The sequence below is a fragment of the Leopardus geoffroyi genome, chromosome D2, assembly GCF_018350155.1.
Source record: "Leopardus geoffroyi isolate Oge1 chromosome D2, O.geoffroyi_Oge1_pat1.0, whole genome shotgun sequence".
Classification (NCBI taxonomy): domain Eukaryota; kingdom Metazoa; phylum Chordata; class Mammalia; order Carnivora; family Felidae; genus Leopardus; species Leopardus geoffroyi.
Window position 1 is genome coordinate 68,678,047 of NC_059334.1, and position 6,419 is coordinate 68,684,465.

Consider the following 6,419-nt stretch of genomic DNA (forward strand, 5'->3'; position numbering starts at 1 on the left):
ATTTTGGTGTGGTATCCAAAAAGCATTACCACAATTATCTGAAAAAGTTATTAAAATATTCTTCCCTTCTCTACCCACATATCTTTGTAAGGCCAGATTTTATTCACATACTTCAACCAAAACAACATATTGCAACAAAATGAATTCAGAAGTATATAGGAAAATCCAGCTATCTTCTCTTAATCCTAAAATTAAAGAGATTTGCAAAAATGTAAAAACAATGACACTCTTCTTAGTAAATACTGTTTGTTCTGGAAAATATTTCCTCATAAGAATGTGTTCTTTAAATTCACATGTAATACATTTCTTATTGTTTTTTTAAATGAATTATGCATGTTTTAAATTTTTTCTCAGTTTTATTTTCTACTGTAGTTAAATATTTATAGCTAGAGTGCACATAATCAGGGACACTTAGACGGTTAAGTATCTGATTTTGGCTCAGGTCAAAAACCTGTTTTTCTCTCTCAAAAATAAATAAATGTTAAAAAAATTTTTGTTTAATGTTTATTTACTTTTTGAGGGGAGAAAGAGAGAGTGAATGTGAGCAGGGGAGGGGCAGAGAGAGACAGAGAGACAGAATCTGAAGCAGGCTCCAGGTTCTGAGCTGTCAGCACAGAGCCCGACCCAGGGCTCGAGTTCACGAGCCATGAAATCATGACCCGAGCCAAAGTCGGACACTCAACCGACTGAGCCACACAAGCTCCCCCAAAATAAATAAATATTAAAAAAAAAATTTTTTTTAGAGTGCACATAATCAAAAGTTCTTTGGGGTCCTACATTGTTTGAAAGAGCTGCTAGAGAATGACTGTTTATAAGGTGAGACAGACAGCTGTCCTTTTGTCATCATGTGGCAAGAAGCTGTCTGAAAAGGAAGGCAAGCAGAACTGAGAAACAGAGTCAGAGTCCAGATATATAAATATTTGGACCAAATTCCTGGGTGGCATGACTGCAACACTGAAGAAGACGTTCCAGTTATGAAAGGCAATGACTTGTTTGCTTTGCGTTAGCTGGAATGAGTTGGAATTATGTCACATGCAACCAAGGATACTGACCAATAGCCCCATTTGTCCAATGGGCTGGCCCAAGGCTCCCTGTCCTTGACTCCCGCCTACACTGGACACCCCTGGACTCTGTACTTTTTGTTGTTTTTAATTGATAAATGTTTAATTTTTGAAAACCTGTCAACTAGTCTCCTGTAATTCAACTGATCTCATATGTAGGTATATACATTTTATTGTAATGTGGGATTCTTATAATGTGGATTAGGACCTCTAAAGCCCCAGAGACCCTTAAAATGTCCCTCCTCCCCATTAATTTCTTGATCTGTCACCACTGACTTTATAATGGGCCTATATACAATATCATCTGTAATGGGACCCTCCACTCTATATACCTTGCCACCTGCCATCATCCCAGTACAAACATTCACATGCACATGAATCACCTTAGGGATCTTACAAAATGCAATAGGCCTGAGATTGTTTATTTTTAACAGGTTCCCGGGTGCTCCCCTATGCTTCTGGTCCATGTCTAGAGTGCTGTGTGTCAGTAAACTCATTATTCTCAGGTTTGACGCTTTCAGTTTGTACTCTTCCTTGGGTCCCAAAGGCCCAGAACACGCAGTGAGTTGTGCTTTTATTAATCCAGGAGCTTTAATTGGGCAAGCTTTGAAACTGACAAGTGGCATGAGCCACTTGGCCAATGACAACCCGGTTAACAGCCTACCATCCCTATTTTTAAAGTCAAAGTAATTGTATGCACCCAACATAAAAAGTCAAATAGTGCTAAAAGGTTTATTTTAAAAACTGGCACTTCTGGGATGCCTGGGTGGCTCAGTCAGTTAAGCGTCTAACTTTGGCTCAGGTCATGATCTCACAGTTTGTGTGTTCGAGCCCCGCATCGGGCTCTGCACTGATAGCTCAGACCTTGGACCCTGCTTCGGGTCCTGAGTCTTCCTCTCTCTGTCCCTTCCCCTCTCTCACTCTGTCTCTCTCTCAAAAATAAATAAACATCAAAAAAATAAATAAATAAAAATAAATAAATAAAAAATAAAAAACGGCACTTTCTTGTGCCTCCCCACCTCCCACCGGCTCCCAACCACTCTCCGTTGTTTCAGCTGTTCCTTCAGATATTTAACTCCATGTTTCTAAATAATATGCATACGCACATTCATTCTTGATAAGTGAATTTTAAACACTATCTATTGACTTCCTTGGATGATTCGATAATTTTAGCTTGCTTACACTCTTCTGAACCTCCCTTCCTCCCATTCCAAATGGATATTTGTGTTTTTATTGTAATTAAGTAGATATGAATCACTCGTGAGCCAAGTAGCAAACTGCGATCACATTCCCTTTCTTATATATATATTTTGTTAATCATTACCTCTTTCCGTTGTTATTAGTTTCCTTCAAACTCATGGATAGGTCTTCTCATTCTATAACTAAGATTTTCCACAGGGTCAGATAATCTCTTGATTCCTTGGGTTTTTTTGTTTTTTGCTGTTTGTGTTTTGCTTTTTTGCCTGGAGATTCCCCCCAAGACTCTTCATCCACTTCTGTCCCTTCATCCAGTTCAATTGGAACCACTTGCGCTCTGGGCTTCCCTTACCTGTTGTCCCTGCCATCATCCTAGATGCCCTTTGGATCTCTCCTATCTTGTATCTCCTGTTTTCTGGAGCTCATACCTTTCTCTTTGTTTATTTGCTTTTGTTTTCAGTAGAACATACATTCAAATAGCTCCTAGAAAGCCTGAGAGGTAATAATTCTGGAATTTTGTGATTCTTGAAATACTTCTATTCTAACATTGGTTGGGAGTCTGGCCTAGTAGAAATTTCTGGGTTGAAAATCATTTTCTTTTTTTTTTTTATTTTTTTTTTAACATGTATTCATTTTTGAGAGTGAGAGAGACAGAGCACGAGTAGGGGAGGGTCAGAGAGAGAGGGAGACACAGAATCAGAAGCAAGCTCCAGGCTCCGAGCTGTCAGCTCAGAGCCCAACGCGGGGCTCGAACTCATGGACTGCAAGATCATGACCTGAGCCGAAGTCGGAAGCTCAACCGACTGAGCCAGCCAGGCACCCCGAAATTCATTTTCATATGGAATATCGAAAGCATGACTGCATTGTCTTCTCACTTCTAATGCTGCTTTTGCAAACTCCATGCTATTCTTATAACAGATCCTTTGTGTGTGATCTGATTTTTTTTTTTTTTTTTACCCTCCCCGGAAGCTTTTAGTGTCTTCTTTCTATCCTCAGAGTTTTACACGTAACTGTGCTGTACCTTGGTGTGGGCCTTTAAAAAACTTTTTTTTTTTTTTTAGATTTATTCTACTGGTTTCTTTCTGCCTGGAGACTTATGAATGTTGTACTTTGACCTCTCCGCCACCTACCCTAAGGCTATCTCTGCAACTGGGTCAGTTTTCCCAGCTGCTGAGCACTAGCCTCTCTGGCCTGTTCTGAGGGAGGGAGCTGAGCAGCAGGGAGTTGAATGACAGCCCTGTGAACCCTGTGCTGTCCATGCTGTGCCCTGTAGTTACAGAGATCAGGTCCATCAGTCAGAAAACTCCAGGGCACCTTGGATAAATAGTCTGTGTGAGTGGTCCTGCTAAAGCCATTCAGCACACAACCTACACGCCTCTACCCAGTGGTCCTGAGAGCCATGCTCCCCAAACTGTGTTCCATGGGATTCTGGTGCCGCAGGATGCTCCTCACAAAAAGGACGTTGTAGTTAAACCAGCCTGTGAAGGCTGCCTTCTCTACATGCCTCGCTTGGAGATTCTCAGTGGAAATCTGCATGCTAATGGTTCTAAAGTCTTAGAATAAAGTAACATGATTGACTTCATTTAATCTCTTCTTTCCCCAACTACTTTACCACTTGAATCATGTTAATTCAAGAAATAGTAATATGTCACAGAATACTGAACTTTAGCAAATGTCATTGAATAGTACTATAAACTCCATGAGAGCAGAAACTGTCAGTTTTATTTTCTGCAGTGGGCCCAAGGCCTAATACAGTGCCCAGGACATAACAGGCCCCTGAAAATGATCTGTTGAATAAACTAACGAGTCAGTGAATGATCGATGCTTTCACAAGTCCCTGATCTCCTTCGTTCTCTCTATATTTACAAAAAGTGAGGTCCCCTTAGTGTATTACTTATGCCATTTTGCCAGCATTGAATTCTGTGCTGTGGTCAGTTGTCTTTTCCAAATGATAGGTTTTTCAGGATGCAGTGAGATTTTAGATATTGAAATTTGTTCCCTCTGTGCACAGGGCTGGACTAGCACAACTGTTTCCCATTAACACAGGCGCTCTGAGGCCTCCCTCCGCTCCGTGGTTTGGGCTGGAGAAGAAACACAGGCAAGCCCTTCCCAGCGGTTTTCATGTGGTTGGCAAAGAGCTAACGCCACAGCCTTGGGAAAGGAAGGGCTTACAGCTCTTCTGACTCCACTCTCTGATCCTGGGCGTTTGGGCAATAACGAAGCTCCTGATCCCCTTCTCGGGAGCTGTCAGGCTCAGCCTACATGTCCTCCTTTGGAAAAGAAAGGGCACCAAGAAAGGGAGTGAAAATGTCTGGGAAATGTCAAGATTTTGAAAGTGTAGGATTTAGGGAGCTGAGGTGAGAGAGTGAGGATATCCTAATTTCTTTAAAAAAATTTTTTTTTAATGTCTATTTATTGTTGAGAGAGAAAGAGAGAGAGAGAGAGAGAGAGAATGTGAGTGGGGAGGGGCAGAGAGAGAGAGAGAGACAGAGACAGAATCTGAAGCAGGCTCTAGGCTCCGAGTTGTCAGCACAGAGCCCAATGTGGGGTTCGAACTCACAAACCACGAGATCATGATGCAGGTGCCCCAAGAGTATCCTACTTTCTATTATCTTCAAGTGCAGGAATTAGCAAACTACATCCTGAAACCAAACCCAGCCCACTCCCTGTTTTTATACTGTCCATGGGCTGAGCTTCACTGAAAAAAAATAAATAAATAAAAGAATAATATTTTATGAAAATTATATGAAATTCAACTTCCGTTTTCAACGAATATATACATATCTCATTACCTATCAGCATTAACAGATGAATGTTTGCAATAGATTTTGATGATAGAAGACATTGACTTTGGAAAAATAATTTTTTTACGCTTTTTTATTTAAACAATCTCTGTACCAAACGTGGGGCTCAAACTCACGACCCCAAGATCAAGAGCCACACGTTCTACCAACTGAGCCATCCAGGTGCCCCAGAAGACACTGACTTTGAAACCCAATTAAGTGAAATGTTATTCCTCAAAAACAAAATTTATTCTGCTCATTAGGAGACCTGTATTATAAAAAAAATATATACTCTATTATGATTATTGTGTTTAAATGTTATTACTAAAAATCTCATTAGAGATGTGTTATCTTTGGCTTTTTAAGTACCTATACAATAGCCTCAATTTTGCCTCTTGTCTGCAAAGCCTAAACTATTTACTGTCTGACCCTTTACAGAAAAAGTTTGCTGATCTTGCTCAAGTGGATTATCTACTGCGTTGGAATGACTTAAGCTGCCGTAAGTGGCTGGGGAGAAGGGAGTTTAAATAGATTCATCTAGTAATCATTCAGTCAACAAGTTCTAATGTGAGCCTCCTATGTGCTGGGCCCTGAATGTACTATTGGTGGACAAAGCTGCCATGGTCCCTGCCCTCAGAGAGCTTACAGTCCAGACTCAGAGCACTGGAAATTCACCAGCCTGCGTGTGCATGTCTGTAAGGATGCCAAGTCAGTGACCCCTGACAGCTTTAACGTCTCAACTTGTCAGTAGGTCACCTTGGCCAGGGCACAGCTGCCCGGAAGTGCTCTGTTGAGAAGTTCTGGAAGGGTGTATAAGGAAGGCAGGATCAGGTGAACACCATGAGACTAGTGAGGGAGAAGCCAAGTCCGGGAAAGTCAACCAGGATAGGGTTGCCCTGTCATATTGGTTCAGGCAAGAGGCCAGAGAGCCAAAAGCAGAGATGGCTTCAGAGCTACTCATAGACTTAATCCTGCCTGCCTAGGTCCCAAAGAGCCTGAAGAACCCTGCAAGCTGTTCTTGCAGAGAAGCCTGGCAAAGAACATGGAAAGAACATGGGCTTTGGGGCCACGTGAACCTCATCTGGAGTCCTGGTTCTGCCACTCAGTAGCAACTCTGTCATCTGAACTTGGCAAGTCACAACTTCTATGTACCAAAGTAACCTTACATGTAAAGTGAACATAGTAATTGATCTATCTAAAAATATGTAAAGAGGAAAGTAAAAGTCCTCATCTTCACCAGTCAAATCCCCCTCCTCAGACGTGCATTATTAATATTTTGGTTCAAATACTTCCAGACTTTTCCCTAGGTTTATACTGCACAGATATATATGTATACACATGCATCTATTTACAAACCAAATATTACTGTACATGCTGG